At 48.8% G+C, this 16305-nt stretch overlaps 1 protein-coding gene across 5 annotated transcripts in view; it reads right to left on the bottom strand.

Annotated features, from left to right (window-relative positions):
- LOC144823835 (heterogeneous nuclear ribonucleoprotein R) overlaps nt 1-16305 on the bottom strand; it is a 413049-nt gene that overhangs the window by 189599 nt on the left and 207145 nt on the right. The window lies entirely within an intron of this gene.

The following is a 16305-nucleotide window of genomic DNA, read 5'->3' as shown; positions in this document are numbered from 1 at the left end:
AGGCTCTATGAGGTTAGAAGCGTCCAGAGGAACTTTTTTCTTCTTTAGTGGGATAACATAGGAGTCTAGAGGCTCTGATGTGATCCTTCTTTTGTATATTGTCAATTTGCCTGTATTGGCGTCGATGAAGTGCTCAGAATCATCCTCGGATCCGAGTTCTCGACTTGAAGGTACCCCTGCCGTAGAAGAATCCGCCTTCTTTGGCGTCGATTTTGTAGAAAAAGCCTTCGGAGCCTCTTTCGGCGGCAGAAGGAAGAGAAGCTTGCTTTTAGGCTTGGCCGGAGCATCCTTCGGCGTCTGAGGCGACGGTAACGGAGCCGACGTAGCAGCGGCTTTTTCCCTGATTCTCTGCAGCGAAGCGGCGATGGGAGACGCTTCATCCACAGTGGCTTTTGGCGCTGACGAGGACGTCTTGACCTTCCCCTCGGATCCGACGTGATGGTGGCCCTTCTGAGGTTTGGGCGCCGATGCAGTTGACGCCGACCCAGAGTCCTTGGACCGATGCGCAGACGTGCCAGCAGTTGATCCGTGCGCTTGAGTCGGTTCCGTATCCACTACGCCGCTGGCCTTGGCGTGCTTGGACGGTGTCGCAGCGGTTGATCCGTGCCGACCACCCTTTTTAGAGGATCCCTCCTCCTGCGCCGATTTCGTTCCAGCGGAATCGATCGACTTCTTCGGCTTCTGCGGACCGGAGCCCGACGGAGCCGATGCGGCAGCGGGTGCAGTATGTTTTTGTGGGTCGGCCATTTGAGGTGTCGTCGACACCGCAGGTTTCGGTTTCGATCCGGCTTGCCCAGCAAGTACGTCCGTGGCCGGGCCTGATGGCGGGGCCGTGGCTTGCGGCACTGGGTCTTGGGTAAGGCCACTTGGCGATCCCGTGACCCGATCTTGATCTTCGAAACCTTCGGGGCATAGCTCGTCTCCAGAGCTATCTGCCGCGGCCCCATAAATCTCTTCGACGTCCCCTACCTCGTCGACGTATTGAAGGTCTTGACCCGCGACTCCGTCGTCGTCCTCCGGATCCGCCTCGACCTCAGTTTCGGGTGGGGAGATTTGGAGAAGATGACCCTGTTCATCTTCGTCCTGGTCGCCGAAGATGTTTTCTGGATCGGGGGCCGCTTGTCTGGCCTCCAGGCGCACCGCGCGCCGAAGCTTGAGAGTCTTTTTCGACCTGAATTGAGCGCAAGCCGTACACTTGCCGTCGTCATGGTCCGGTGAAAGGCATTTGTTACAGACCGGGTGGAGGTTTATATGTGGGTACTTGGACCCACAGAGCGGACAGTACTTAAACGGACTCCGCTCCATGCTGTAAAGTTGTAGTCGTGTCGCGATGAGAAGGCCTCGATGTTCGAAGAGTGTAGACTCCGTTGAATCCGACTTCAAGAGTTGGAAGAACCCGAGACCGTGCGCGAACAATACCGACGCTAGAAAATACAAGGCCTTTTGGCCTGAAAAAGTTAGTTTTTCTCGGTTCCGACAAAGAGAAGACGGGACCACATCCGAACCCAATGGCGGAAAAAAACAATCTGGGGATGGAGCCGATGCCCATGCGCACTGTAGTCCAGGGGAGGAGCCACCTATCTCAGGATACTTCGAAGACTCTTCCAGGACAACAATGTGCGATCATCCGGACCCAACACTAGGCGGCGATCTAATGCTAAGATATGAATTTAGCAGCCCACATGCCTCGAACACTTCCTTCTTCAGATCACAACTAGATCGAGCTCAGAATAGGCCAAGAGAACTATTCAACATTGTGCGCAATCAAACTACTTCCGCCCCCCCTGTCCCACTGGCCTCGACGACTAGATGTGAAGAAATAGCTCTTTTTTTCAGACAAAATTAAACTTATTGAGCAATCCTTCCTCTCTACTGTGATCCCTCCCACCAAACCAAACATCTCTCTTAATATCCCACCCTCCACCATAACTCCCCTACACCCACTACTGCCCATCAAAACTCTGATCTCCCTCACCCCCCCTTGCCCTCCAATTTCCTTGACTCCAATCATCCTAACTCTCTTACTAAAAATAATGCCACGTGGCTTAACTTCCAGCCAGTCACTGAAAGAGACGTCTTTAACATCATTTCCAAACTCAAGCCTTCCTCCCACACCAAAGACCCTCTCCCCTCCAAACTTGTCCAAAACCTCAAACACATCATCACCCCTTCCTGGACCTCTATTATCAATAGCTCCCTTGCCACCGGCTGTGTCCCCACTTCATTGCAACTAGGCCAAATCACCCCCATTATCAAAAACCCTTTGGCAGACCCAAACGACCTCAATAACCTTTGTCCCATCTCCAACCTTCCCCTTCTTTCTAAAGCCCTGGAAAAATGTGTCCTTCTCCAACTAGATAGACATATTGAAAACTTCAACTTACTAGACCCCTTCCAATCTGGCTTTAGGAAAGGATGCAGCACTGAAACCGCCATGCTAAACATTATTGACGACATCCACCACTCACTTGACAATGGTGAATCTAGCCTGCTGATCCTCCTTGATCTCTCTGCAGCGTTTGATACTGTTAACCACTCTGCTCTACTAAATGTTCTTAGAGATCGATTCGGCCTGAATGGTACGACACACAAATGGTTTGTCTCATACCTACAACACCATTCTCAACAAATCAAAATCCAAAATTGCCTATCTAACCCTACCTCCATCTCCTTAGGAGTTCCGCAAGGATCCATCCTCTCTCCCACTCTCTTTAACCTTTTCATGGAACCCCTCACACTCATTCTTAAACAAGCCGGGATCAACTACCATCTCTATGCTGACGACACCCAACTCTATTATAAGATTAAAACTCATGCTGACATCCTTCAACTCAACAACACTCATCAAGATCCAATCCTGGTTCCACAGTAACCACCTCAAACTCAACCCTAAAAAACTGAAATCATTCTTTTTTCCCCTAAAAATAACCAGCTCCCCATTCAGAAGTGGATCTCTGACCTTAACGCCCTCAACTGCTCCTTATCTCTGTCCTCCTCAGTCAAATCACTAGGGATCTCCCTGGACAACCTCCTAACCCTCAAGGTACACATCAATAATTCTGCCAAAGGAGCCCTCTTCACTCTCCGCCACCTTAAGAAAATCAAGCCCTTCATCCCGATCGATGATTTCAAACTAGCAGTCCAATCCCTTGTTCTCTCTCGCATCGACTATGGCAATGCCATTCTCACCGGAATTCCCAAGATCCACCTAGCACCTCTTAAATCTGTGCTTAACCTTGCAGCTAGGCTTACCTCAGACTGCAAGCGATTCGACCACATATCCCCTGCCCTTAAAACCCTTGAATGGCTCCCCATTGAAGGTAGATCCATTTACAAAACGGCCTGCATTACACACAAAATTCTCCATCAGAATACACCGACCTACCTCGCTAGCAAACTCACTAAAGCCGGTTGCTCCCGCTCCTTGAGAAGTACTAACACCCTCCTTCTTATCCCCCCCCTTCTAAAAAAGAAAACCACCCAGTCTAGATCCTTTTCTGGCAACGCTCCTTGCATTTGGAATGCCCTTCCAACTGACCTTCGCTGCAACCCTTCCTACTCTTGTTTCAAAAAAGAACTCAAACTACATCTCCTCAATAAATACCCTAATCCATATCTGTTCTCTTCCACTGGCTACATCTGTCCGACCCTAGATGCATTCGCCCTCCCTTGTTTTTAGCCTTACTCGCCCTTTCTCCTCGTCACTTCCCCCTCCCTGTTTACCGCCTTCACTCCTCCTTGCTCCCCCCTTCCCTTGTCCACCCTCAGCCCGCATCCCCTTCAACCCCCTCCCATTTCTGCCCCTCCCGCTTCTCTTCCTTACCAACCTAACGGACCACTAACCTTCCTATCCTGACCCTGCAATTTTCCGCTTTTTTTCAATTTGTGCCTTTTGATATGTTTGATTTATCACATCTTACACATTTTGTTGTGCTTATTTCCCATATTTATCTTTTTGAAATCTGTCAGACGGAGACTTTTATGTTGTTTATTTACATTGATGCTATGTATGTCCCCTGTTTTATTGACCTTTCTTGTCTCTAAAATTGTAAAGCGCTCTGATACCCCCGGGTCCAGATAGTGCTATATAAAACCTCTAAAATAAATAAATAAATAAATAAATAGCGTTAGTGCCTGAAGTTTGCTTACTCTGCGTAAGGACGTTATTGCCACCAGGAAAGCTGTTTTCATTGTTAGCATCTCTAGGGAGGCTTTGTGAAGTGGTTCAAAATGCTCTTTCATGAGTTCCGTTAGGACTATGTTCAAGTTCCATGCAGGTGGCGGCACCCGTTTTGGTGGTGCGATCCTCTTCGCTCCTTCCAGGAATCTTTTCACCACTTGTGATGTGAAGAAACTCTTGCACGTTTCTCCTCTTGTGTAAGCGACTATCGCTGCCAAGTGAACTCTTAGCGAGGATGAACTAAAGGTTCCTCTCCAGCAGGTGCGTGAGGTACTTGAGCACTGTGGAGTCCATCATTTTATTCTGAAGCTTTTCTCTTCTGCACCACATTGTGAATCTTTTCCACTTCACAACATAGCACTTCCGAGTGCTAGGTTTTCGTGCCTCCCGAAGAACCCTCAGGGTGCTTTCTGGTAGTTTTAAATGTGCAAACTATGTCCTCAGGAGCCATGCCACCAGGCTCAGGCTCTCTGGTTCTGGGTGCAGCACTTACTCCGTTCTGCATGGAGAGCAGGTCTTCTCTTTTGCCGAATCTGTGGGGTGCACACTGTCATCTCCATGATCTGCGAGTACCATGTCTGTCTGGCCCACTGCGGTGCGACCAGTATCAGGGTCATGTTGCTCGTTCTGCATTTGCTGAGCACTCTGTGCATCAGCGGTATCGGGGGGACGGGGGTGGGGGGTAAAGCGTAAGCAAATGTCCCGGAGCAATCTATCCATAGGGCATTCCCCAGGGATCCCTCCTCGGGCTGTCTGGATGCGAAGTTTTGGCATTTTGCATTCGGGCGTGTGGCAAAAAGGTCCACTGATGGTGTTCCCCATCTGTCGAACAGCCACCTTGTCTCTTGTGCATTGAGCTCCCACTCGTGGGATGCCGATGTCTGTCTGCTGAGCCACCTGCTTGTACGTTCTTCCCTGGTAGGTGTATGGCTAACAGGTCTATCTTGAGTGGGATGGCCCATCTCCATATCTCCTGTGCTAGCTTTGAAAGCATGGCTGACTGTGTCCCACCCTGCTTGTTGATGTAGAACATTGCTGTGGTGTTGTCTGTTTGTATCAATACATTGTGCTTGTACAGCCTCGTTTGGAAAGCTTTCAATCCAAGGAAGATTGTCTTCAATTTCAGGTAATTGATGTGCTTGGTAGCATCTGCTGGTGTCCACAGTCCTCTCACTTTGAGTTCCTCCATGTGAGCGCCCCATCCATTCAGGGATGCGTCTGTGGTGATGGTCACTGTTGGTGTTGGGGGCGTTCGAGGGTTTCCCCATGTTATGTTCTCCATGTTCCACCATGTCATTTCCTTCTGCACGGAGTGCGATACAACCACTAGATCTTCCCAACGACCTGTAGCTTGTGACCATTGCCCCTGTAGCCATTCTTGAATGGGTCTCATGTGGAGCCGTACATTTGGTACTAGGTGGATGCATGATGCAATCATGCCCATGATCTTGCTCGCAGTCCTCACTGTCCGAGCTTGCCCCTTCTGGTAGAGCAGAGTTTCTTTCACTAGCGCTCTCGCCCTCTTCTCGCTGGGGACCACCTTGCCCTGTAAGGTGTTGATCTGTGCTCCCAGGAAAATCTTCACTTGTTCCGGTTCCATTGAGGATTTCTTCCAATGGATGGAGAACCCCAGGTTTATGAGCGTGGTCGTCACGGTTTGTGCGTGCCGCTTGCATTTCTGGTATGAGTTTGCTTTTACTAGCCAGTCGTCCAGGTAAGGATATAGGTGTATTCCTTTCCTTCATAGGTGTGCTGCGACCGCTGCGAGGCACTTTGTGAAGACCCTTGGTGCTGATTTTAGCCCGAAGGCTAGTGTTATGAACTGGTAGTGGTTTTCTCCGATGGTGAATCTGAGCATATGCTTGTGCTTTCTGTTCATTGGGATGTGCAGGTAGGCATCCTTGAGGTCTATTGTGACCATGAAGTCCCCGATTTGCAATTGCGGGAGCACCTCTTGCAGAATGCGAACACTGAACTGGTAGAGAGTGTTGCTGATCACAAATCTTAGTAGGCGCTTCTGTCCTCCGTTGATGGGGATGTGAAAGTACACTTCCTTTAAATTTATAGTTGCCATGTAATCCCCTTCCTGTACCTGGGGTATTACGCCAAGCGCCAAGATACTCCTTGAAGTGGTAGCGCGCTATGTAAGTTCCTTGTCAGATCACATCACATTACTTCTTGCAGAGATGTCATTTTGAATCTTTGTGTCCTTATGAACTTGTTTAAGAACCTTAGGTCCAAGATAGGCCTTAGTGTTTCGTCTACCTTTGGTATGAGGAAGTAGTTGGAATAAACACCCTTGTTTCTTTCCCTGTACGGTACTCTCTCTATTGCCTCCTTGCTGAGTGGTTCCTGTGCCTCTAGTAGCAAGAGGTAAAGTTATTTTGCATAGTGTGACTTGTTGCTTGGCTTCTTGTTAGGAGGTTATTCTATTAGTTCTATACAGTAACCGTATTGTATGATGTTTAGCATCTATTCGTCTGTTGTGACCTTTTTTCATTCAGTCCCTTATTCTGCCTCCTACTGGTGTTATATGTTAGGGGAATGGTTGGTCTTGGGAAATCTGTTCTTTGACTTTTTTTCTCTGTGGATGCCCCCCTTGAGGTGTTATTTGGGTGGGCGTCTGCCTTTTGGCGAAGTCCCTTTGAGGTGGTTAGTCCTCTCCGTGCCTGTCCTCGTCCGTTTGAGCGACCTCGAAAGGACTGGCCCTGTGGCTGGTACTCCCAGTTCTGCTGCTGCTGTCCCAGTTGCTGCGGTCCCTGGCCGTTTCCCTGATTACCTTGTTGGAAGGTTTGGTACAAGGTACTTGGTTGGTTGCCTCCCCTACCATTTGGCCTTCTTGAGAGCGTACCCCTTCTCATTACTCTGAACTGCAGTGCTCTCATGGACCTTGCAGTGTTGTTGTCTTTGAGTCGAGTTAACTTTTCATCAACTGGTTTCCCAAAAAAAATAGTTCTCCATTGAAGGGCGTGTTCAGGATGTTATTCTGTACCTCATGCTTGAAGCCCGAAATCCTAAGCCATGCGTGCCTTCCCTCTGTCACCCCAATCATCATCTGCCTGCTGTACGTCTCCGCTGCTTCCAAGGCCGACTTTAAACATGTGTTCGCCATCTTTTTCCCTTCCTCTACCAGGTGGGCTGCCCTTTGCTGGTACTGTTCCGGTAGGTGCTTCAGGAGTTGCCCTACTTCTTCCCAGTGCTGGTATGCATGTCTGTTGATTAGGGCGTTGGAGTTGGCGATGCGCCTTGGATTGCCATACTCCGTTCTACTTTCTTCCCCGTGAGGTCCATTCTCCTACTCTGCTTGTCAGGAGGTGGTCCTGCATTTGTGGGCACATTGGCCCTTTTCCTAGCCGTTGCAGTAATTATTGAATCGGCTGGCACTGATCCTTGAATGTATGTAGGGTCCTTTGAGGAGTGCTTGTAATTCTCTGTTCTGGAGGTCACAGCTGAAAGCCTCTCTGCCCTGGTCCTGCACACTAGGGAGCATGGGCAGGAATTGACTTCTTGTTTGTGTGTGTAAGAGTCTCCAGAAGAAAGCAAGCCTTGGGTTTCTCCTCCTCCAATTTTACCCCATATGTCTGTGCAACATTCTGGACCACCATATTGTAGATCCCTGTATCATCTGATGGTGAAGGCCTCCAAGGGTATGTGTCTACTCCTTCTGGCATTTAGGTGTCGAGGTCCTGCCACTAAGTCCTGTGCCTCCGAGGACGTCGAGTCCTGGTAGGTTAGCTATTCCTCCTCACCTTCTCCCTCAAAGTAATACAGTGCCTCTTCCTCCTGCTCTTCAACCGGTTCAGGCGTTTGGCGGTTCATGGTCTTCGAAACCCCTTTCGACCTCTGCCACGGGCTTCAGCGAGATGGTGTACGGACACATTCTGTCGTCGAAGTCCTTCCGCTGCAGGATGCTTGCCATTTTGGCCTCGACCCTCCTAGGCTTCCTTTCCATCTCGGCAGCCTGTTTGGCATCGAGGGCTTTAGCGCTTCGCGGTCGTTGAAGCAGTTGTCGACCCTTCCTTTCTCGGACTTCGAGGAGTCCTTTTTGGGGGCTTCTTCGATGACCTTGATTTTTCGTGGGTCTTCGACGTCCGGAAGTCCTTTTTGAAGGATCCGCTGGGCTCTTTGTCCTTGGGTGCAGTTGCTTTCGTCGAGTGTTTAGACGGCACTGATCCCTTCGAGGACTTTCTCACTCTTTCGAGTGTCGGTCGAGTGTTTGGGGGTCGTCGACTCTTACCTCCTTTGACGTTTTCTTATGAACTTCGACGACCATGCAATCATCTGGTCCTTCGGTGAGGTTGTCCTCCTCTCCACTGGAGAGGCCCAAGTCTCGGAGCGATGGAGGGGTACCCTACCCCTGCATGGTGTGGTTCGCCCTTCTCTGCCTCACTCTTACCCGGAGGGTCTTGGGAGTGAACTACAAGCTTGCGTTGCAGTCCTCGCTTTTGTGGTCAAGCAGCAGACAGAGGTTGCAGATGCTGGTCCTTCTGGGCGTATATGAGGTGCAAATTGGTGCAAAACTTGAAGGGGGTTTTGTCCATTCCTGCGCTCAGGGAGCCTTCTGTGTGCACATTTGTGTGAACGCGGAGTTCTCTCGAAATTTTCTTCTCCTTAGTAGTCCCAGCTACCTGGCCTGTAATCTGGTGCGATGATAATCTTCGACTTTGAGGATTTTTCCTGTTTTCCATCGATTCCTCTTCCAAAACTCTGGAACTCAGACAATGATCCAGACCCAACAGCGGAAAAAAGAATCTGAAGATGGCGACCAAAGGTGGGAGCTTCCGGAGGAAGCGCGCAGACGATGCAAAGGACACCAAATGGTGGTATGTCGACGCCCACCCGGGCCACGGAAAAAACAAAAACTACAACTCCGGACACAACCACTAGATGGTGGAATAATGCACAGCATAGTGAATCCAGAAAGATTCATGCTGCAAAACTGAAAGTGCTCGTGGCCTACCGTGAACCGCAGGCAACGCCAGTGGGCCGGCAGGACAGGGATATGAAAATAAGCGTCCTGCAAGTCCAACGCCACCCTCCAGTCTTGCGGGTCTAGGGCAGACAAGACTTGAGCAAGTGTGAGCATCTTTAACTTCTCCTTCCGGAGGAAGCGATTGGCGTTCCGAAGGTCTAAGATAGGACGTAGGCCCTTGTCCTTCTTTGGAACCAGGATGTAGTGGGAATAACAACCACGACCCACTTCTGGCATCGGAACGGGCTTGATGGCCCCCTTGGCCACGGGAGCCTGAACTTCCTGCTGGAGAAGTATCAAGTGATCTCCAGAAATGCAGTGGTTTTGAGGTGGCATGGCTGGATGGGTAGACTTGAAGGGACTATCTGTAAAACCCACCTGTCTGAAGTGATGGTGCGACAGTGGGTGAAGTGATGGCGAATCCTGCTACCCACTGGCGTTTGATGGGCATGAAACACCGGATTAGGAAGGTTTGGAGGCAGTGGTAGCAGGTGTGGTGGTGGACTGACCCGCCCGCTAGCCCCATGAATCACCTCGGCAGGTCCCACGTCCGTGGCTGCGCTGAGACTGTTGCTGCGCAGGTCTGTGGCTCTGAAACGAACGTGTTTGGGTGCCCCAGAAGCCGAAGGAGTGCACGTGGCCAGAGGCCCAGGTACTTGGCCGTAGCCTGCGCGTCCTTAAAGCGTTCCAACGCACTATCTGCCTTGTCCCCAAAAAGGCGAGTGCCATCAAAAGGCATGTCCAGAGTGTTCTGGACATCCCCGGAAAAGCCAGTCATCCTCAGCCAGGCGTGATGGCATAACGTCACTGCCCTGGAAATCGCTCAGCCCAGCGAGTCGGAGGTGTCAAGACCACAACGAATTGTAAACTTGGCTGCATCTCCTCCTTCAGCAATAGCTTGGGAGAGCAGCGTCCGGGCCTCGTCCGGGCCTCCTCCGGACACTGAGGCAGCACCTGCGCCACCGTATCCCAAACAGAGTGGGAATAACGGCCCAAGAGGCATGCGGTGTACACAGACCGCAACCCCAAACTGGCGGAAGAGAAAATAATCTTCCCAAACTGCTCCAGTTTCTTGGATAACCTGTCTGGAGGTGCGGAAGGGAATGCGCTCGGGGATGCAGAGGCTTAGACAACCAAGCTCTCGGGTAGGGTGTTGGGAGAGGAAAATGGGGTCGCCCGGGGCCGGCCACTTTCCTATCCCCAGAAGCCCCTGTGTTGGGCCTGGACCAGGTGCCCAAGAGAACGTCTGAAAGTGCGACATTGAAGGGCAGTAGCGGCTCCGCAGAGGAAGCCGCCGGCCGAAGCACTTAGGTCAGGAGGTTAGTCCTGACAGCCACTGTAGGGAGCTCGAGGTGGAGAGCCTCGGCTGCCCGAAACACCACTGAATAAGTACCACCCTCCTCCGTAGCCACGGTAGAAGGAGACAGTGAGCCGGGTTCTGGAGAAAAATGCATGGATCCATAGGGGGTCTCCCTGCGAAGAGGCCAGAGCCGTCGACTAAGTCGGGCCGGATTCGACGACAAAGAAGGGCGAGGACCACCAGTCGAACCCGTGGGGCCCAAAGGCACGCCGGCGGGGCCCAACGAGCCAAAGAAGCGACCCATGGCTGACAGGAAGTCCTGCAGCTGGGCCGGAGTCGCAGACTGACCTGGGAAAGGCGGGAAAGCCATCGGCAACTGCAGAGGCTCCACCGGAGCCGCGGGGGCGGAACAAACCGCACCCTCAGCCATGTCGCACGACAGGCTAGGGGAAGGCGAAGAGCGACAGCGCTCCTTCGACTTATTGTGCTTAGTCTTACCTGACCATGAGTGCGAGGATGTGCTCGAACGATGATGGCAGCTCCGCGACCGGTCCCTCGACCTCCCACTGGACCAGGACCTTGAGCGGGGCGGAGCAGACTCCCGGGCCTCAGGCAACTTTTGAGAGCGCTCCGACAAAGTTTTCAGAGCCATGGCCCAGCATTCGGGGCACAACGTGGGGTCATGGTCGCGCCCCAAGCACCAGGCAGTAGAGACACTCTGGTGCAGATCAGTCATGGTCATCTTGCGGGGACAAACTTCTCAAAATTTAAAACCGGGCAACCCTACCACACCAGGAGTCGATAGATTAAAAAAAGACAGACACAAAAGTCTCAAGAACTGAAGTCAGTGCGCGAGGTCAGCGTCTAAGTAGCTGCGGCGACGTCATCCCGGCGATCAGGACACCTAAGACGGATGCGGAGCCGCACGACACCACCTTCCGAAGCGCAGGGGTACTGCCGAAGAAAACTTTCCGGATCCAGTCTTGACGCCTGGGGGTACGTCTAAGATAAGGAATCTATCAAAGTTATCAAAGATGCTTTATTCGGTTTGTAAAAGAAATACAACCATATAGCAGCATACACACAAGAGAATTTTTAACACAATACTAAATTAAGCTATCTCAAAAATAATCTTGCATAATAGCACTCATGTTAAAAACATTTTAACAATATTAAAAATGCATAGTCATAGGATCAACAAATTTGGCTAAAAACGTAACAATCCTACGACCTTTGGTTATGTGCAAATATACAATTTAAAGTGCTAAGTATTCTCAAGATTAGTATATGTGCAAATTAACAATTCTAAAGTGCATATCCAATTAGCAGCACCTAAACTAACTATTGGATTAAAATAATAATGAATAAACTGCAGGTAATAAAACAATCCTACACAAGAAAAATATTAGTAGCAGCAATTAGTCCAACAACAATATATGTGCAAAATGCAATTATATGATTCAGCAGCATCAAATTCAAAGTGCACCATGGTTTTGTGCAAAATACAAATACGTAGTTCAGCAGCATCAAGTTTAAAGTGCATAGTACAATTAACAACTAACAAAAATTCATACAATAATTGATTTTCTTACAGAGATGCATTTTAAAATATAAGTAGCCACATAAAAGCATACATCTGGAGACTCTAGATTAAATACTAGTGACATTGCTGTTTGTAGATGATGCGTATTATATTTTAAAAAGATATGTTTCAGGTAATATTTCCTTAAAGAAGTATAAAAAGTACAAGATAGTATAAAGTGACATGTGCTCTGCTTTGATTTACCATCACATGGGCATACACAAGTTCCAGGTTTTTTGGGCACAGGAAAAGCCACAAGATGATGCGCAATTCCTAGGCGGAGACGGGTTAAAACGAAACGGTGGGATGGAATACTAACTGTTACAAGATAAGTTTGAAAGCCAACATTAATATTATAGCGTTGATAAAAAATGAATGTGCTCTGTTTAGTATATTTTTCCAGCCTGGTCTCTTCAGCATATTTCATAAACGAGACCTTCAACTCCCGTTTTGATAAAATAGGGTCCATTGTTAAATCATTATAAATGTCCAGTCCATATAAAGTTTTATACCAATAATGTATATGCTTCAGCCTAGGAATGTTCGATCGGCAATCAAGTTTAATACAATCTGTTATTACGTCCTGTGTGAACCTGGTTTCCTCCTTTACCCATATTGAGCGCCACAGGGATAGAGGACGAAGGGCAATTAGATCATTGATGTAGTACATATCTAATTCCTTGTGTATTAACTCTGTTGAAGCCATAACTGGAGCACAAATTAATCTTTTTAAAAACGCATTCTCCCTCTGTGGAAAAGTAAATTTTGCCATGTTCTGTGTCCCTACGTGTCCTCCATCTTATGTTATGTGTGCATGATTAAATATGCATATGTATCCCCCATGTTTGATTAAAGACGCAATTACAGTTGTGTCCATCACTAGTATGCCAGTTTCCAGTTCTCGTGAAAGCTACGAGTATTAGGCCTATGTAAAGTTGCGTTGCCACGTTTCTCAGTGTGCACGTTATTTCATTGTAAAGTCCCCGTTTCTAGGCCTCAAAAGGGCCCGGACACCAGATTCAGCTCCTGTCTCCTGAGCCCTCGCTGAGGAGCGATACAGCCCCCACCTGTGTTCCTCGACCCTTCACTTACTTCCTGCCTCGCAGTGCCCGGCTCAGCCTGGCTCTGCCTCTGAGTCTGCCAAGAGTATGTTATAATTCTAGTTATCAGTCCAGCCCTCCTTCTCTGCATTCCTAAGCTACTGAATCGCATCAATAGTTTCCGTCATCGTCTAGCCTTTACGTCTCCATGTAAGAGAAATACTGCATTTAATGGTCATTTAATATTCTTCATCACGCACTACATGTAGAATAATGCATGCACCATTCTTAGAGTCTGTTAGCCTTTACCCCGATAACTTTTGGATTCTATCAACATGTTCTCTAAACATCAGATACTAGATATTGTTAAGGCACATGTCGCCCTGACTCTCCAGACTTCAGTCTCTGCTCCTAGCACAGAGTTCATAGCCCCCAGCTTCTCCTAGTAACACGTCATTGTCAGTTTGCGCGCACCATTAGGTTAGAGGTCCCGGCTCCTTAGGTAGCCCCCTCCATGTTTCCGCCCCATTTATGACATATTCTGTTACGTTTACATCAAATGTCTATGTATACGCCCTGTTACACCCACTTTTATGCCTTATGTTTCGCGACTGCTATTGACCACACCCACTGCTCCGCCTACTGTAATTCACTGTAATGTAACTGTTTTAGTATATATATGTTATGCATTTGTTATTAAAGTTATCCTTCCTTCCTTCCTTCCTGTCCTATCCTGGAGCGCGCTCATCCCAGATCTTGTCCGTGCAGGTTGTCCTGTTCCTGTCCTTTATGCTGTATTAAACCTGCAAACTCCTACTACCTCGAATCTTGACTCTTATTTATTGAGCTATCTGTTATTGCTATGTCCAGACAAACCTAGATCCGGTATTATTTATTTATATACCACATAATGGCGCCCGAATAGGGACTTGCCCTTTCCCCACGTGCCGGTGAAGCCACGCCGGCCCCCTGACCCTCTGCAGCCGTGACGGAACCATACCGTGCACGTGCAGATATTTCTGCTTCAAGTATCCCTCAGGCCCACGGAGGAGACGGAGGTGGCGGTCCAGCATCCAGACGAGGCGGTGGAGGAACGCGGCGAGTCCCGACCAGAGCCCAAGCCGAGAGTCCAAGGTCCGAGGTATCCGGAGGCCCACCCGTAACAGAAGTCCGAAGTTCGTCCGTCCGGCGTCGAAGCAGTCCAGTCCAGTCCGAGGCCTTCCGTTCTTGCTGCCCGGTGAGTACCGTTGCTGGGGTAGTATCTAGACAGGGTCAATCTAATTGACTCTGGTCCGTGGGTTTTGGTGGTACACAGACCCAAAACGAAGTGTCCACTTCGGTGGATGCGGGTCCTGACGTGTCTCTTTATGAGACCGGTAAGTTTCGTACTGTTTCAGCAGTGCATCTAGTTTCTGTTCTAGTCAGTCCTGTTCTCGAGAAAATTCATGTATTCTGTTTTCAGTATTCCAGGTAGTATTCTGTTCGAACTGTTATTTTAAATGTTCTTCATGTACTTTAATGTCGTGGTATGAATGTGGAGTAATTATCGTGTTCATTGTGTATTGTATTGTGTCTAGATTACAGTTCAGTTATGCCCTTATTTTCTAAACTACGCCAGCTAAAAACTAGAAAAGGTCTGCTAGAAGCAGCAGTTCCTGTCCCGCCTAGGGACAGTCCAGGTCATTTTATGTATCAGAAGCATGGCATAAGTGCCATATTATATCTAGATTTATGGGTAGAGTATACCAAAGAGTTAGAGGAAAAGTATAGATGGCCCGTATCAGGTACGTGGGATGCCGAGTGCATCATGAAAGTAGAAGAAGCATTATGGAAAAAGAAAGCCAGACAGTCACAGAAAGATGCCATCGAGTTATGGCGCAAAGAATCTCATAAGAGAACCGAAAAAGAAATCAGAAAGTCAGAACTAAGTAGAGAATCCTTAGAACGAGCCCAAGAAAGGGAATTAATCGAGATAGGTGAACGAGTTAAAACAGAACAGTCAGACAGACAGAGGCATGCCCTTATTAAGGGTATGTATCCTCTTCTTGCCGAGGGCTTGCCAAAAGCGACCCCGGAGGCACCCAGTAATTTTCCGCCACCATTAGTTCCGACTAAGCTACGTCACAAACCGACCGCAGCTGATATTTTTATTTCGTCCTATTTGGACGACACAGTCCCGGAATATGCAAATCCTGTTCCGCCAGTCCCTGTAAATCAGGCAATTCCTGCTCCCCCAGACACCGGGGCACCTTTTGCAGTACCTGCTACGGTACCCCCGGTCCAGCCTACATTACAATTTCCCACCGCACCGGTACGACGAGTATCAGTCGATGATTCCAGTTTAGGGGCCGCAGGAGGAGGTCCTCCTGGTACCCCGCCACCACACCAACGTAGAACGTTGGCCGAGTTACATGAATGTGCGTTACAGCGTACGCCCAAATATAAGTCCGTTGCAGATATCCGACGAGCTCTTACTGAATGCCGCTATGATCCAGTTGCAGGTGATGATAGTACAGTAATATATTCCATCCGTGTAAGACGGGTGACCGGGTATTTGGACACCCTACCAGATATGAAAGGAGATCTAGACAGAATATATCGTTTCATCCGTACAGGGGATGATCCAGAAAGTATTGGCGAAGCCATGTCTCAAAGGAAAGCTGAGATCCAGCTCATGTTATTAAAGTTTCTGATTAATTGTCTAATAAGAGAACAAGATTACCCGACTAAAGATCCGGCCGAAATGAGAATCCTGACAAGGTGGAGTGATAATATAGCCGAGGGTAAGCACAAGACTATCAGTAGTATAGAGAGTATGTACAAGAAAATTCGTAAGGAAATACTAAAGTTACACGAACAACGTAAAGCAGCACAAGTGAGCGAGAAAGAAAATGACTACCGAAGAGGTAGACGACGAGAATCCCACTAGAATAGCGTATGTAGGAAAATCTAGATTTCCAGATCGCCATTTGCGCCTAGAACACAAGTCAGTTTTACATCATCCAGCACCAGAACAAGGTTCTCTAGAACAAGTATTTCAAGCTACCGATCACATTCTGAAATCACGAATCGGTTACAGTGAGTTAAGTACTATGCATGAACAAGAACTAGCCCGATCAGCAGTCCGATGGATTACTGATTCTACCACTTTTCCAGACAAAATAGTGGCACAAATGTTTCTGAAATTGCCCCCAGCCGAGCAACGACTGGTGGGTATGTATATGATCCAGC

This window comes from Lissotriton helveticus, chromosome 3_1 (assembly GCF_964261635.1).
Source record: "Lissotriton helveticus chromosome 3_1, aLisHel1.1, whole genome shotgun sequence".
NCBI classification, from domain to species: Eukaryota; Metazoa; Chordata; class Amphibia; order Caudata; family Salamandridae; genus Lissotriton; species Lissotriton helveticus.
The sequence above is the reverse complement of the archived record's forward strand: the minus strand, read 5'-3'. Positions and strand labels throughout refer to the sequence as shown.